The sequence below is a fragment of the Penaeus chinensis genome, chromosome 3 (genome assembly GCF_019202785.1).
Source record: "Penaeus chinensis breed Huanghai No. 1 chromosome 3, ASM1920278v2, whole genome shotgun sequence".
Taxonomy (NCBI): domain Eukaryota; kingdom Metazoa; phylum Arthropoda; class Malacostraca; order Decapoda; family Penaeidae; genus Penaeus; species Penaeus chinensis.
The window spans coordinates 8627013-8644495 of NC_061821.1; the positions used below are offsets into that span (position 1 = coordinate 8627013).

Genomic DNA, 17483 nt, shown 5'->3' on the forward strand with positions numbered 1-17483 from the left:
AGATGGATATAGGGAAGGAGAGGGAGAGGGAGAAAAAGGGTGAGGTAGAGGGAGAGACAGAGGTGCATGCGAAGCAGACAGGAGAAAAGGGAAACGGAATAGCAGAGAGGAAGAGAAAGAGGGAAGGGAGGAACAATAGACGACATTAATGAAGGAGAGGTACTTTATCCTCAACAATAAGCCGGCTCCCTGGATGAGCCATGATTGCCTCGCTGATTTAACTGATGGGGGGAGGAGAGGGGGGGGGGGCAGTAATAACTATGTGCACACAGGCCATCATGTTCGCCTACTTTATCGCCGGCACTTTATTCTCCGTCCCTGCTGTCTCTCTGGCCTTTATTCCTGCTCTTCTGCGTCCTTCCTCCCTCCTTCCTTCTTTCCTTCCTTCCTTTCTTTTTTTGAATTTTGAATCGTTACTTTTTTCTTCCTCCTACCTTTGTTCTCTTTCTCCTTCTCCCTTCGTCGTTGTCCTCCTCCTCCTCCTCCTCCTCCTCCTCCTCCTCCTCCTCCTCCTCCTCCTCCTCCTCCTCCTCCTCCTCCTCCTCCTGTGATGATCGTGTGCAGTGCGAAGGCGTATGATTAATTAACGACGGGCGGGCTGGCGGGCGTGGGTCGATGGGTGGGTAGGTTTGTGGGCGTGAGAGGGTGAGTTGGTGGGTAGGAGGGTTGCAGGCGAACGGCGAGGATAAAAGACGGAAAAAGGAAGAAAGAAAAATAAAGGATGAAGTTCAAAAGAGTTAGGTGGAAGGGAGATGTGGAAGTTTAAGTGAGGACGTAGATTTCGGTTTATTTGTGTATTACGATTATGATGTCTATGCATACCTCGTATAAGATTTTGTTTTCTTCCGTTCTTGTATTTGCATACGCGTAGATAGTGGGTTACGCATAATAGGGTCGACGGTGAGCTTGTGTAATCCACCCTCGGCGACGGGCGGGCGTGATATCCCATGATAGGAGCGAGGGAGGTTGGCTTCCTTGGTTCATTTTCAGGCGTGAAAATCGGCCAGACACGAATGTGGGCGTCCTGGTTGCGGTGATGCAAGGCGGAGGCGGGTGGACGGAAGGGATGAAAGGGTAGGGTGGGAGGGAAGGACGGGAATGGGGGAAAGGGGTACATTACGTCACGATGGACGCGTGGGCGGTTCATCGCATCATCTCCTTTGGTCACGCGCTGCCGCCCACCCTGTGTCCGACGTCGCCCCCGCCGCCCACCGGCCTGCCGCCCGCCCACCGTGCAGCAGGGATTACATTACAGCTGTTGCATCTCTTTATGTCGGCGTTGTGGGCTGCGAGGGAGCCAATTTGTGCGCCCTTATCTGCCGCCATGCTCCGGCGACTCTGTTTACATCGCAGATTTAGTCGGATTTGCGGCCGCCTTGTTTCTTCGGGTCTCGCTCCTCCGCTCTTTTTCGTGGCATATTTATGTGGCTTTTATGTTGGTTGGGTTTGGTTTGCACTCTCTCTCTCTCTCTCTCTCTCTCTCTCTCTCTCTCTCTCTCTCTCTCTCTCTCTCTCTCTCTCTCTCTCTCTCTCTCTCTCTCTCTCTCTCTCTGCCCCCTCCCCCTCCCCCACTCATCTACATAAATCCCCGCTCTCTCCAAGTGTGCCCCACATAAACAGCATGTCGAGGCCCTGCGAGAGCCACTGTGCGGGTTTAAGCCAGGTATTCAACCCAGCCAACTTTCTCAACAGCCCCACCCCGTCCTCTTCCTGCCCTCCCTTCCCATCCCCTTTCGCCCTCCGCCCCCTCTACGGGCACTATCACCAGCAGCATCCTTGGCCGTGATCTTGGCCCTCTCGTGCCCAGGCGGCGGGGACCGGGGCCAGGGCCAGGGTAAGGGGCACCAGCGGGGCACCGTTACGCTTCCGTGGCCCCTTCGCGACAAGCGCTAACCCTTCCCTTCCCCCTCCCCGCCTTCCCTCCTCCCTCCCCTCCCCGCCTTCCCTTCGCGCACGTACTACTCAGGAGGTCGAGTTGGTTTATTGGGTCGCTACGGTTTGGTATATTAGCATGAGGAGGACGGGTGGAGGACGAGGGAAGAGGGAGGGCACGGGGGAGGCTGCGAGGAAGGAAAGGGAGGGGGAGAAATCAAGTGTATATTTGAGAATGAGGGGACAGGAAGAAAATAAAGAGAGAGAGAGAAAGAGAAAGAGAGAGAGAGAGAGAGAGAGAGAGAGAGAGAGAGAGAGAGAGAGAGAGAGAGAGAGAGAGAGAGAGAGAGAGAGAGAGAGAGAGACGTGTAACGAGCGCCCATACTGATGAAGACCGCAACAATGGTGAAGGGTCAGCGAGGCGTGGATGGTAGCGGGATGTTGCACATGGTCAGTACAGAGGGGGGTAGGGAGGGGTAGGGGTGTAGGGAGGGGGAGAGTGGTGGGGGTAGGAAGAGGAGGAGGAGGAGAGGGGAGTGAGAGGATGGGAGTAGGGGGAGGGGGAGGGGGATAGGAAGGGGACGGGAGATGGGTAAGGGGGGAGGTATGAAAAGGGACGAAAGGAGGGTGGGGAGGTAGGGGGGAGGGAATGGGGGTGGGAAGGGGTAGTAGAAATAGCCGAGATGATAGTTACACTGATTTAGTAGAGACACTTACAACATGTGAGTGCCTTTCTTCGTAATACTTATACTAATACACATTTCTTCTTTTTCTTTCCCAGGTGAGTGCGAATAGAGAAGAAGAAAAGGGGGGACATGCAGAAGGTGGTTTGGCTGACGGAGGAGACCAGAGGCGGCGGTAAGTACCTTCTTCTTGAAGCGTTTCCTTGAGGGAGGTGGTACTCTCAGGAGGGAAAGACCACGGAACGCGACCCGGGAAAAAAGACAAGAGAGAATTAGGAGGAGAAGAAGATAATGATAATTCAATGGAAGAGGTGTGGTTTAATTGCGGCGGCCATAACGCGAATGAAGGAGAAGAAATAAATGAAAAAAAAAAAAAAAGGCAGGATGAGGTAGAAGAGAAACGGTTAATTAGAAAAGACACTCTTGGCTACCACGCACCTAAGACCAATAAACTCATTACAAGAAAAGGTAGAAAGAGCAACAAATAACAGATAACTATCACCCCTTTTGGGAAAGGGGAGGGGGGAGGGTTAGGCAAGGGTTCTCTCCCTCCCCCCCCAAGAATCCGTGGTATGAGGAGCCGCGGAACATGGAATGGGCGTGCGGGCGAGCTGGGGTAGAGGGATAGGGGGATGGGTAGGGGGAGAGGGAAGGAGAAGGGATAGGGACATGGGTAGGGGAGGAAAGGGGTAAGGGGAAGGGGAATGGGCAAGGGGGTGTCGGGGCGTGCGTGTGCCATCTGATAAAGGGGAACGCGGATTCTGCGAGGAAGACCGTCGGGGATTGTTTGCGATTGTCGACTCCTTTTAGGTCCGCGCGGGGAAGTGTTTTCGAATGGCCTGCTCTCGGCTGATTCGGATCGCCTGTTTCGGACTGTGTTCTCTTAGCTTTCCTTTTCGTTCTCTCTCTCTGTCTCCCTGTGCCCCCTTTCCTTCATTTTCCCTCTCTGTCTCTCTCTGCCCTTTGCCCTTCCCTTTCTTTCTCTCTCTATATCCCTCTGCCCCCTTTCCTACCTTTTCCCTCTCTGCCTCTCTCTGCCCTTTGCCCTTCCCTTTCTTTCTCTTTCTATCTGCCTCTACCCCTTTTCCTTCCTTTTCTTTCTCTCTCTCTCTCTCTTCTTTCGCGCCGCACCCTTCCTTCCCGGCCCCACCCTCTCCCGGCGAACGTGTTTATATAACAGATCCCGGGGCCTCGGGCAGTGTTCCTTGCTTTCTTTGCTATCATTTGTGACTAATATTTTCGCAAGATGGTATCGCGGCCGTTGAGCTTTGCGGTGAGGATGAGGATGAGGGAGAAGGATGGAGGAGGAGGAGGAGGGAGAAGGATGGAGGAGGAGGAGGAGGGAGAAGGATGGAGGAGGAGGATGAGGGAGAAGGATGGAGGATGAGGATGAGGGAGAAGGATGGAGGATGAGGATGAGGGAGAAGGATGGAGGATGAGGATGAGGGAGAAGGATGGAGGATGAGGATGAGGGAGAAGGATGGAGGAGGAGGAGAGGGAGGGTGAGAGAGGATATGGGAAAGGATGAGGATGAGGGAGAAGGATGGAGGAGGAGGAGGGTGAGGGTGAGAGAGGATATGGGAAAAGAGGAGGATGAGGGAGATGGGAAAGGATGAGGAGATTTGTGTAGCCAACGAGGGTAATGTACAGGATCGAGAGAGAGAGAGAGAGAGTGAGGGAGGGAGAGGGAGAGGGAGAGGGAGAAGGAGAAGGGGGTATAGAAAGAGTCGTTGTTGACTTAGCCGATTCGGTCCCAAAGGCCGCTTTCAGGGCTCCGTTTGCTCTCTCCGGGCTAAGCAGATTTCCCCAAAGAATGAGCCATTGATCTTGGGCATCTTGTTGGTCTTTTTTATTATTATTCTTATTCTCTTCTCTATCCCTTTCTCTTCTCTTTTCTTCCTTTGTCTTTTTTATCTTTGCTTAGGGATTCTCACACGCTTGGATATACAAGGTTTACTGGTCCTGTTTGCATTTCATATAATCGGGGGATTTTAAAGGGGGGGGGGGGAGAGGTATCTGACTGTGTGTTCGGTATTTGATTCCATTAAAATAAACGGATATTTGCGCTTTATCTTGTTTGGGGTTATTATTATTATTATTATTATTATTATTATTATTATTATTATTATTATTATTATTATTATTATTATTATTGATTATATTACTCTATTACTCGCCAATGAAATGTCACAATTTTTTTAATGTGCCGGGTCATAGGTCCTTCCTTTCGAGGGTAAAGACTCGATCCTCAAGCTTAATCCTTGCATGTTGTTTTCTTTCTTATCTGTTCTTTATCTGTAATTTACGGGTCAGCGCCACCTGACTCGGCCCTCCGACGCCGCCGGAGGTGACGTATCAACGGGCGTCCGTGGCCTTCCGTGGCTCCGTTTTATTTTCATTTAAGAACGCCATTAAACATTCATGAGCTTTGCGTTAAGTGCGCGGGTTCATTTCGGGATTTATGGGCGGGGGGGCAAGGGGCGTGCGGAGTGGGGGGGGGGGTGAAGGGGCTGGCTCTCCCCTGGGTTGATTCACGCTGGGTTAATTCGGGCAGTGGGAGGGGCGAAGGGGGGGATGGCGGTCAGGGAGGAAGGGGGTAATGGTTTTAATGTATTTTAATGGGATTCAGTCGGCTTTTCGATGGCAGTACGTGATACCTTTGGTGGAGGGAGGGGGGGGAAGGGTTTCTCTTTTTGTTGATATGCCACCCGATGCGCCCAGGGTGCGAGCTCACGCCGATGACGCCCACCCCGCCCACTCTTGCCTGTCATGTGATTCCGTGACGAAGACGAGGCCGCGGGTCGTTCCGTGGTCGTCGGAGTGGTCGTAATGCAATGTACTTCCCCCGGAGCCAGTTCTCGCCCGGGTGTTGCCATCATCGTCGTCGTGATGGGATGTGCGAATGGCCCTGTACTCATTTATTTTGTATTGGCGGTCGCTTGATTGAATTTCTGCTTTTATGTATTGCTTCATTGAATTTTTTCCCCCCTTCGTCTGGGCGCTTCGTGATATCCGTCTAAATTTAGGCCTATATAATTTGAGTACGAATTGTCTATCCATCATCCATCCTGTCTATCTATCGATATTTATATATCTTCTCCATTCTTTATCATAATATCCATCCATATTGGGCAAGGCCTTAGAGGCATGGCTGTCGTGTGGGCACAATTAGGCATGTGCCACGCTGCCCCGTAAACAATACCCACTCTTCGATCTAAAGTGCCCACGGCCGTGCGCCCACGAGAGGGTGTGGGAAGTGGCGGCGGTCGGTGGAGAAAGAAAGGGTGAGAGAAAGAAAAATAAAGATGAGGAGAGAGTGGGGAAGAAGAGGGTAAGAGAGATGATAGGGTATGGATAGGGAATGGAGAGGAAAGAGGAGGAACAAGGAGAAAGGGAGAGGGTTTGATAGGGGAGGAGGAAGGAAGGAACGAAAGGTCGGAGGGAGACGAATACAGTACAGGGAAGAATCGAGAAGGATAGAAAGGAGAGAAGAGGAGGAGGAAGTGCGAAGGAAGGGAAGGCCCGCTGCTCGCTGGATCCTCTTTGGGAAAACATTGGATCATGACTTTCCGGAATTCCAGGCGGATTAGGGGAACGGGGCCGGCCTGAGTGTCTCGTTGACGCCACTTGAGGAGGTGCCGAGGAGCTACGAGAGGGGGGGGGGGGCAGTGAAGGGAAGGAGGGAAGGAGGGGAGGGAGGGAGGGAGGGTAGGGATATAAAAGGTGAAGGGGTAGAGGGAGGGGCGGAGGGAAGGATAAGGGAGGGTAGGGAGAGGAAAGTGAGGGATGGTTCCGCGACAGTGAAGCCTCGTTGCCGTCGTCCCGGAAGGCGCTTGCGTGGAGGAAGTGACGTGTGGAGGTGAGGTTTCCATTTTACTTTCAAAGGTGCCCGAGTGGAGATGCTGCAGCGGAAGAGCGAGATAGATGTGATCGTCGAGGAGTGACGCCATACTTCACCACCTCCTCCTCCTCCTCCTCCTGCTCCTTCTCTCCCTCCTCCGTCTCTCCTTCCCTTTCCCTCTCCCTCCACATGTGTGCTGTGTGGTACAGCGGTAGCGGTCTCGTCGAGCAATCTTGCTGACCTGCGTTCAAATCCCTCGCCATTTTGGTAACTCCGGCCATTCCTTGCACACAGGGGATAACTTAGAAGCAAAATGAAACAGACACTGTCACACCAAGAATATCCGTAACAAATGGAATCAAACTAAACCTCTCCCCTTCCCTCTCCCTCTCCCTTTCCCTCCCCCTTACCTCTCCCTTCCCTCTCCCTCCCCCTTACCTCTCCCATCCTTTCCCCCCTTCCTCTCCCCTCCCCAGCCCCTCCTCTTCTCCCTCTTCGAATCTCAAGGGAGACGAGGCTTCTGAATGCAGCGTCTATTCCCTCCCTCCCCTTCCCCCTCGTTTTTTAAACCCCCCAGTCGACAGATGTTTGAAATGTGTCTGTCTGTCTGTCTGTCTGTCAATCTATCTGTCGATATCATTTGGCGGAAGAGACGTGATGCGCAGTTAATCCCTGCGGCGCGAAGCAATCTCTCGACACGGAATGAAATGACAGAGAAACGATCCCTGATTCGCGTATCGGTGTCACCCACGCCTCAGAGGTACGGCGGAGAGCGCGTCGGGTGACAGTCGCGAGTGATTGGGAGTGATTGGGAGCAATTGGGTGATCGGCATGAGCGGGGTGACAGGTCTGCCACACGCCATTAGCGCCATTGACAGGTGTGGGGGGGGGTTGGGGGGTAATGGTGGTAGAGGTGACAGTGGCACTCATGGCACGGTGGCGGTCGCGAGGGACACGGTGCTGTTATTCGTGTGATGTGTGTGTGTGTGTGAGTATTTTTTCTTTCTCTTGCATTTCTGTTTCTTTCTCTTTTTTCTATTTCTTTATCTTTCCCTTTCCTCCTTAACCTCTTCCCTCTTCCTTCTCCCTTCTTACCCCCCCCTCCCCCCAGCCCTTTCCGAGACCAAGAGCGCGTGACACAGCAGCGGCGAAGGGAAATCGACGTCTTGTTGGATATAGTGCGGTGACGGTGAGCTTTTGGAAGAAAGCTTTTTAGCGACGCTCTCTTTTCTTCTCTTCTTTTTTGTTCTCTCTCTCTCTCTCTCTCTTTCTCTTTTAAGGGCGCGGAATGCCTTTTGCTTCGTGCGGGAGGTAATTCGATTAGCTGCTTGGCCCATTTTTGGCTTTTGTTAATAGAAGGATGGGTATTGGGGCTGGGGTATGTGACATGCGAGAAGCGATAGGTAGAAGAGAAAGGGGAAAGAGGTGGAAGGAAATGAAAATAAACGAAAGGAAGGAAAAGGGCGATACATTAAATGAAATGAAAGGAAGGGAAGGGAGGCGAAGGGAAGGCGGAATAAAGAACTTACCAATTCGTACATATGTATGCTTTTTCTTCCGCGTGTGTGCGCAAATTCTTGCATAAGTGCCGCTGCCCAGGTCCCGCCGGGTGGCTCGGGGTAGCAGGTCCCGTTAGCCGGGCGCCCACCTTACACCGGCGGTGCTGTTGGCTCGGTCGTCTTGTACCTTACCCCCGCCCTCTGCGCCTGCCCCGCCCACCGCAGTCATCATGGCCGGTCGTGTTATGTTAACGACATTGCGTTGTTTTTTTTTGCGGTTTGCTCATTACCCGAGCGAGGCCACCGAACTGCCCTCACCCCCCCGGCGACGCATACCGCGATAACGACTATTAGAGGTCGTGGTGCCCCTGAATCGCAGGCTCACGCAAGGGGCTTTGCTACCGTGTTGCATGTGGGTTTTGCCGCATAAGAGCACACAGATCCATGTGCATTCTTAGAAAAAAATGACACATCGTCTAATTCTCGCAAGTATACGCAAACCCAATCTCTCGTTCTTAAAAAAACGCACATATTCTCTAGTACACGCCCAGTACCAGTCTCACGTACACGTAATCACATTCGCACATAATTACTTACACACAATGATGCACACGTAACTACATACACACACGCGGTCACACACAGGAGGAAGAGGACCTACTTCTGAAGGTGCTGCGTCAGGGAGCCGTTGTTCCCTGGGATTGTTTTGGGTGTCGCCTTTTTTTTAAAAGGGGGGGGGGGGTGTAGTGGAATAGGAGGGGAGTTTGAAATATTCTGTTTATCGTTGTCCTTTATTTCGTTATCTTTGTTTATACGTAAGAAATTTCCCTTCTCTTCTCTTTTCTATACACTCGTTTTATTTACCTTTCCCCCCTCTCCGTAAATTGATTCTTTCCACAATGCTAACGGCTTTTGCTATTTCCCCTCCTCCGATTACCTTGTTCATGCGCTGACCACCGTGAGTCAGCGTTACCGCCCCCTCCCCCACGTGAAAAGTACCCCTCTTGACCCCCTCTTTCCATCTCCCCCCCACTACCCCACAGCCTTATTCACCCCCTCCCCCCCTTCAATCACCCACTTTTCCTTAGGATGAGTATGGGTCAACTTTTTTTTTTCTTTTTCTTTTTCGTGTTTTCTGTTACGTTTTTGTATCTACCCCTTTTTTAATTTTGGCTTTTCGATTTTTCCTTTGTTTTCTGCCTCTCCTTTCCCTTCTCTATTTCTTTCCTTCGTTCCTTCTTATTGTTTTCTTCTTGTGAGGATTAGGTCGAGGTGTTTGTGCTTCCGCAAGTTAATTTGAGAGAGAGAATAGATAGATAGATAATTAGATTGGTGGACAGATAGGCAGGTAGATGGATAGATTGAGAAAAGGTTGATAGAAGTTAGATAGACATATAGATATAGGTAGATTAATAGATAAGTGGATAAATAGATAGACAGATAGATAAAGAAACTGCTAATTTCAATCAAGGGAAAGAATTCTTCGCCTTTTCTTCTCGCCGGACAAAAGGATTCGTTACAATTGCCATCTTCGTCGCCGTCGTCGTCGTTGGTGCTAAGGTATCAGGCGCTCTTTTTGAGTTTTTTTTTTTTCTTCTCTCTTTTCTTCAATTTTGAGTATAAAGAGACGTATCTGTGTCGCCTGTTCTGGATTCTCTCGCCGTGTCTCCTACTTCTTTGAGTTTTCCTGTATACCGCTTTTTTTTTCTCTCTTTTTTTTTTTTAATGTTTCTTGGTCGTTTTTAATCGTTTTCCGTTTCTTCGTCGTCGAAACTGTATATTAATGACCATTTTTGCCCCCTCTCGCTCTTTCCTCTCAGTCTCTATGTGGGTGAGTGTGGGCGTGTGGGCGAGGGTGGGGGTGGGGGTGGGGGTGGGGGTGGGGGTGGGGGTGGGGGTGGGGGTGAGAGGGAGAGTGAGGGTGAGGGTAAGAGGAAGGGTGCACGTTAGTGTACAAACGATCGTGAATATATTTTGCGTTAAAATGAAAGGAAGAAAAGAAACGCGTATTTATATTGCGGGAAGAAACGAGTAAGGTTTGTTTAGAAGCCGGTTATTGGTGTGATCGCAGCCGGCTTCCCTTTGTTGAAAGACCTACGAAATCTGCCTTTTATGCCTGTTAAAAGCAGCAGCCCCGGGGACCGCGCCATGGGCCTTCAGAACCATCCCCGCGCGCGTGTGTAGGGTATGTAAACAAACGCCCGGATTATCGGCAAATGTGCTCGCTAATGCCCTTAATGTAACCGGTGGAGTCGCGTCGCCTCCCTTTCTTCCTGTCCTCGGCTCCTCCTCTTGCCTTTTCCTCACTTACCCCCCCTCCCCTCTCCTCCCTTACCCCCCTCCCCTCTCCTCCCTAATCCCTCTCTTCTCTCCTCCCCTATTCTAATCCCCCTCTCCCCTCTCCTCTTCCTTCATCCCTGGCATAGGGAGATTTTTTCATCAGCCCCCCTCTCACCCCTCACGTCTCCCTCCCCCCTCCCCCCCTCCCCCCTATCCGATAAGCCTCCTTGTCCTTTGAGTCCTGCGGAAATCTGTGCCTCCGACTCGACTTCTGGGTCGGCGAGAGAGGAGAGATTATCCCAAAGGAAGCTTTTCTTGGGAGTAAATGGCGAGAGAGGAGGAGGAGAGGCTGCACTGGGCGAGGATGTAAATGAGATGGGAGAAGGCGAGGAGAGATGCTGCATCCCGTCTTGCCTCGTCCTTCCTCCTCCCCTCCCTCTCTCTCCCTCTCTCCCCTCCCTTCTCTCTCTTTCGTCTCTTTTTCCTTCATCCCTGAGTGCTTTCCTCTTTCTTTCCTTCTCTCCTTCCTTCATCACGCAGTCCTCGTCTGTTCCTTTCTCTTCTGCTTTCATCACCCAGTAACCCCCCTCCTCTTCCCACCCCATCTTTCCTCCCCCCCCCCCCCCCCCCCCCTTCGTAAGAGCCGCCTGGCAACATGGGCAGTGCGGGATGCGACTACAACCCTCCCCCCCCCCTTCCCCCCCAAACCTCCGCCCTTCGCTTTGTCTAACATTTTTATTTTTTATTTTATTTTCATTTCTTTAATGTGAGGGTAAGAATACCCAGCGTTCCTCGGTCCCTCTCCTCCCTCCGGCGTTGCATACTTGCGTGCGTGCGTTGCGTTCCTGGGGAAGGGCGCCGCGACGTGGCTGATGGATGGGCGGCGGGCGAGCTCGCGGTGTGAAGCGAGAGGGTCCTGCTGAAGGTGCCCGCGAGGATGCCGTGGTTGGGGTTCCTGCGGGATGTCCCTGGCTGGTTCCTCGGTCTTGCTTTTGTTTCTCCTTTTACTTCTTCTTTCCTTTTCTCCACTCCCTTTGTATCTTACCCTTTCTATTCGTTTGCTCTTTTTTCTCTCTCTCAGCCTCTTACTTTTTTCTCTTTCGTGTCCTCTTTTTTTTTCCATTATCTTATTTCCCCCCCGTATTTTTCCTCCTCTTTCTCTCTTTTTCCCATTTCCGTATTTTTTTCCTCCTCCTCCTCCTCCTCCTCTTCCTCTTCCTCCTCCTCCTTCTCCTCCTCCTCCTCCTCCTCCTCCTCCTCCTCCTCCTCCTCCTCCTCCTCCTCCTCCTCCTCCTCCTCCTCCTCCTCCTTTTCCTCCTCCTCCTCCTCCTCCTCCTCCTCCTCCTCCTCCTCCTCCTCCTCCTCCTTTTCCTCCTCCTCCTCCTCCTCCTTTTCCTTCTACTCCTCCTCCTTTTCCTTCTCCTTTCTCGCGCCATGACGGCATTCCTCCATCAGGATTTATTTACGTGTCGTGTAGTATGAGCCACGCGAAGGCCAAAGACATATTTTAGTCTCTTTTTTTTTCCTTTTCTTTTCCTTTTTCGAGTGTGATCGTGAGGGATTTTATGACCCTCCATGAGTGTCTTCGATAATGTGGGGGGGGGGGGGGATTCCTTTCGCGCTCTACGTCTCCTGTAATTACTCTCCTCGAATAACGGTTCTGCTTTTGTAACGCCTCTGCTCTTGTATTATTGAGGTGTGCTTGTACAGAGGCTCTGCTTGTATGTGGAATATACTTCTTATGACGAGCACTTTTATGCCGAATCTGCTTGTATGACGACCACGGTTATATCGAATCTGCTTGTATGACGACCACGGTTATATCGAATCTGCTTGTATGACTACCACGGTTATATCGAATCTGCTTGTATGACGACCACGGTTATATCGAATCTGCTTGTATGACGACCATTTTTATATCAAGTCGATATTATAACGACCCACCTCCTCGAACTGTCTCTCGCAAGGGAACACGGTGAAGCAACCATTTTTTTTTTTTTTTCGTAACTTTCTTGTCCAGGGAAACGATTTATTTCTGGACGCTCGTGGTTGTGGTCGAACAGAAATGGTAATGAAATGTGACACGTAATCATCATGCTCGAGGACGGGGCCTAGTTACGTAGACAAAAAGGCCACATAAATTGACCAGGTTGTTAGGGACACTCCAGGAGAGGGTGATGAGTGGCGTGGGGTTTGGGGGTATTGGGGGAGGGGGAAGGTTGGGGGTCGAGGAGGGGGTTTAGGGATGGAAGCATTGGGGGTATTGGGGTGGGGGAGTAAAGTAGGGGGTGATATGGAAGGGGGATAGGGGGGGAAGAGGGCTAGTGTGGGGGGGAGGGAGGAGGAGGATGGGGCATTAAAGGTGGGGGGAGGGGGCGTGGAGGTAAAGGTGACTGACAGCGATGTGTCCCGTCTATTGTTCCGCTCGATACCTGGCGAGACTCCCCGGTACCTGGTATGAATGCTGTGTACCTGCAATAGATCGAGATAACTGGAATTACTGGGATTAAAAAGAAAAAAAAAAGCTAAAGCTGGGAGGAGATGAAAAGAGAAAGGAAGAGAGAGATGGACAGATTGGAAGTAATGAGAATTGCGAACATTACTCAGTGACCCCACGATCTTACGCTGTGATAATGCCCTGGCCGTGATCAGATACTCAGGGTACTAAAATACTCAGAAAATTCAGAGACTTGGAAATACTCAAATACTTGGGATATTCAGATATAAGGTCAGGATACCCAAATACTCATGAGATACAGTTACTCGGGTTACCCAAATACTCCAGATACTCGCAGAAGGTTGTATCCGAATGAAACTCAACGTTCTTTATCGCAAAGGACTGACAATATTCCTAATTACTGTACTTTAAATGTACTTACTGCAAGAGCCTCCTGTGCAATGTTGCCACGTCGTAAAAAGGGGAAAGGTGGGGGGGAGTTATATTGTTGGGGATTGTGGTTATGGAGGTGTAGGATTAGGGATGTGGGGCTGTAGGATTGGGGGATATTGGGGGGGTTGTAGGATTAGGGGGTATGGAGGATTGTAGGATTGGAGGACGAGGGGGTTGTAGGATTGGATGATGTTTGGGGAGTTGTTGGATTCGAGGATCTGGGATAGTGGGGTTTTCGGGAGGTTTAGGGTGTAGGGTAAGTTGTGTCGAGGCTCCGTTAGCCAGGTCATTAGCCCGAGGATCTCCAGAGTCGTCGCGGGCATCATTACCCAGGCCGCAAATTGCTCGGTCTGGGTGTCGGGGCGCTTGTTTGGTCGAGGGACTTGGATGGTGATGGTGGTAATGATGATGATGATGATGATGATGATGATGATGATGATGATGATGATGATGATGATGATGATGATGATGATGATGATGATGATGATGATTGTAGTCATGGTTATGGTGATGATTATGATGATTGTCATGGTTATGGTGATGATTATGATGATTGTCATGGTTATGGTGATGATTATGATGATTGTCATGGTTATGGTGATGATTATGATGATTGTCATGGTTATGGTGATGATTATGGCGATGGTGAAAATGTGATCGTGGCGGCTGTTATGGTTGTATTGATATTTGCTTTGGTTATTTTTATTTACCGTTATTATTTCTCCAGAAAAACCATAAATCTTAAGAACTGCGCCTGAGAAAAAAAAAAAAAATCACAGCCAAACGGACCTCGGGGGAATGTTTATTTTCACTTAACGGCGCATCGACATTAAGCCATTTATCTTCGAAGAGAGAAAATGAGAAAATAAGGGGAGAGGAGAGAGGCCGAGGGAGGAGAGAGATGCCGAGGGAGGAGACGAGAGATTAGGCGAGACTCGGGCCTTGTAATTATTTGCTTTGCGGGGGAGCGGCGGCTGGGAGATGGACTATGGCAAGGACTCAGGGATGCTGGGCCGGGCGGTGGTGGTGATGGCGATCCTCGTGGGGAGGGATGTTGGAGGAGGAGAGGGGCTTCATTCGCGTGTGTTGGAGAGGTGGAAGCGGGAGGGAGAGGAGGAGTAGAAGAGGAGTGAGAGAAAGAGGAGATATGAAATAGGGGATATGAAATAGGAGAAAGATGGGGAAACGTGCTGTATGGATCGCTACTTCTGGTTGCGTTAAAGTTGTAATGTCTTCGCGTGAATTTTGGTTAAGTCGTCAGGCCTGGAGAAAAGAATTCGGACCATTAGGAAAGCAAGAAAGAAAAGGAAAACAGAGGCAACAGCAGGGGAGTGGAGGAGAGAGCAGGTCTGTCTTTGCGGTGGCTGGAGAACGCGCGGTGAAGGGGAGGGAGGGGGTGAAGAGCGGAGGGAGGGAAAGGGAGGAAGGAGGGGGGAGGGGGGAGTGTCAGGGCAGCCGGTCGGGGGTAGGGGCAGGGGAGGGAGCAGGTAAGGGCAGGCACGAGTCGTAAATCTATAAGGTCCGACAGGATACATGAGCTCGCCACACCGCCGTCGTGAAACTCCCTTGTAATTTCTGGAGCCAAAGACCCGCCGTCGCCGTCCGCCCGCCCGCCCGCCCGCCCGCACTTCATTTGGCGGACGAGGCTCATTGCTGATTGGTCGGGGCGCTAATGGGGCTTCGAGCGCTGATGGATTGCGGGGAGGAAGGATAGCAAGAAGACGGAAAGAGAAGAAGAAAAGGAGATAAAGGGAAAGATTAAGAGGAATATGAATGGTTATAAAAATCCCAAACCTTAGCGAATAGGATTGATTTGTAGTGTTTTTTTGCTCCATCGTCCATGGACCGACGTTCGTTGCGCAAAGGTGACGGCGAGTGTCCGGCGGGCGGGCCATATATCATCCGAGCCGCACTCCTCGGCGCGGTCGCAGGAGGGGGGAGGTTCCACGCCATTGCCCGTTTTCAAAGGACTTTTTTCGGGAACCCGGGGAGTTGCGGTGATCCTACGGGCGGGGTGCGCGTTCCTCCCGGGTGGAAAAGCGCGCACGTGCGACCGGCCTCTCCATCCCCCTCCCTCCCCTCCGTAGGCCTAGGGTGCAACGGCGAGAATGCTTTGTTGAATATTAAAAAGGGTGGTTTCGGGATTTTTGAGTTGCGGTAATCGCGATGGGGCTTTGTAGGGAGAGCAGGGCGTGGTCAGTGATAGTCTGCCGCTCGCCGGAGAGTAATTTGGCGTTGCATCAGTGTTATTTTTGGGATGGATTGCCGGCGTCCCGTGGCCGAGGCCGTGGCGGAGCGAGCCGATAACTGCCGTTGCGTCACAATGCGTCTTTCTGGTCCTTGGAGAAGCGATCGGCGATGACGCAAGACCTTTCCGGCCGGTCGCTGGACGAGACCACGCCCTTTCGCCTTCTCGGACTGAACTGAATCGGTCACCTGCACCTCCCCCTCACCCCCTCTAGCGTAAATTCTCCGCGCGGACTCGGTTGCTCGTCGCCCGTTACTTGTAATCGGCGGACGAGCGGTCGCAGGGTCCCTTGGAAGCCCCGACGCCGTTCCGCTGCGTTCAGGCGTTCAGGCGTTCAGGCGTTCGGGCGTTCAGGCAGTCCGACGGCAGCGGCGGCGACGAAGGACGTGGCTGCAGGGAATAAGACTTCCAGGAACGAGATGCTGCGTCGAGAAGGGCGTGGGATGCTGCGTCGAGAAGGGCGTGGGATGCTGCGTCGAGAAGGGCGTGGGATGCTGCGTCGAGAAGGGCGTGGGATGCTGCGTCGAGAAGGGCGTGGGATGCTGCGTCGACTCAAATCTCCTGCATGAGAGATCTCCGAGCTTTTCATTCGTTCTCTCACGCACAATAAGCTGCGAACGGCTTAGCGGATTTTCTGGTGAAGGGGTGATGGGCGGCCCGTCCTGTGGCCTTATGCGTACTCGAATGCTGGTTTGGGCGCCCTTTCTTGTGAGATGCCTCCTGCGACCCTTCTCTCTCATCTCTCAGAAATAAATCTTTATGAATATTGTATGGATTTTTTTCTTCTATTGTTAGAGAATGCTAAGCTCGTGAACATGCAGCCCCGGACTCATGATGGTCCTGAAGATGACGTTGCAAGATGAGCATCGATGAATAGCAATTTCCCCGTATCTTCATTAAAAAAAAAAAATCTCTCTCTCTCTCACCCTCCTTTCTAATTCCCTCGCGATTCGTGTCCGGCGTGGTTTCGCTCCGCTTCGAGTTCCGTCGCCGCACCGCACCGCATACTTTCGTGAATTTATCGCCGGCGCTGGTGCGTGACCCGTGAGTGACGGCGGCGGCGGCGGCGGCGGCGGCGGCGGAGGGGTGCCTGGGCTTGGGGTGCCTCGACGATCCAGCGGGGCCGCAAAGTGACGGTCGCCGCTGCAGGAGGAGGAATGGGGGTTGGGGTGATGGTGTAGGTGGACGCGGAAAGGGTGATGATGAGGATGGGTTTAGAGGGGGGGTCTCCTCCGTCATCCCCCCCCCCCCTTCCGCCGCCCGTCGACGATAGCCCGGCCGCAGCGCGCGCGGTGAAATACGGCCGGGGTCTCAGGATGTGGTTAATCTTTTCTTTTATTCTTGCTATTTTCTTCGTAGCGTTTTCTTCGGTCGTTTCTCGCCCGATAAATATAGAAGATCGGCTTTTTTTTTTTTTTTTTTTTTTTACCGTTTTTCTTTTCTTTTCACTTCATTTACTTAAGGTTCGGCGTCTTGTTCCTATACACTTATCATTACCCCTTAAGATCTTTTCCTCTTTCTCTCATTTTCTTAATTCTGTATCTAAACACGAGGCGTGGTTAGCCCACCCCCATCCCCCCTACCCCCGCGCCCATTCGACAGTACCCCATAACTTACCATCTATTTCCCCCCCGCTATTACAAACCAGACTTCAACAATGGCATTTTTCTCTTTCCTTTTTTTTTCTCGTTTTCTTCTTTTTTTATGTTGTCGAGGTAAGTGGGGATGGAGGGGGCGGGGGGTTATTTCAGAGTGGGGAATTTGGTAATGACTATTTTTGTTATGGAAATTACTTTTTTTCTTTTTTTTTGAATTCGAAAATTGTATTTTTAAAGAATGATGACGTTCATAGTAAGACAAATATATATATATATATATTGTAGTGTCTCCCCAATCGTGATGTCCCCCCCTACCTCTCTTCCCTCCCCCCCCACTTTCCCCTCCTCCTTCGTGATAGACACCTATTTGTCTCGAACTCTAACGAAGAACACGGCTGACCGTCGAACACCTATATATTTTTTTTCCTCATCATTATTTTCCGAAACGTCATCGTCATTACACCGGGCCTTATATGCGCGTGAAGAAGCGGCCATATCAACCATACATCACCCGGACCCTTGATAGCTTCATCAGGGTTATGCTCATATAGGGGGACGTAATGGAAAGGGGG

General features: G+C 51.4%; 1 protein-coding gene across 1 annotated transcript in view; it reads left to right on the forward strand.

The window, feature by feature from the left end:
• Positions 1 to 17483, forward strand: part of LOC125045355 (hemicentin-2-like) — a 156765-nt gene that overhangs the window by 75863 nt on the left and 63419 nt on the right. The window lies entirely within an intron of this gene.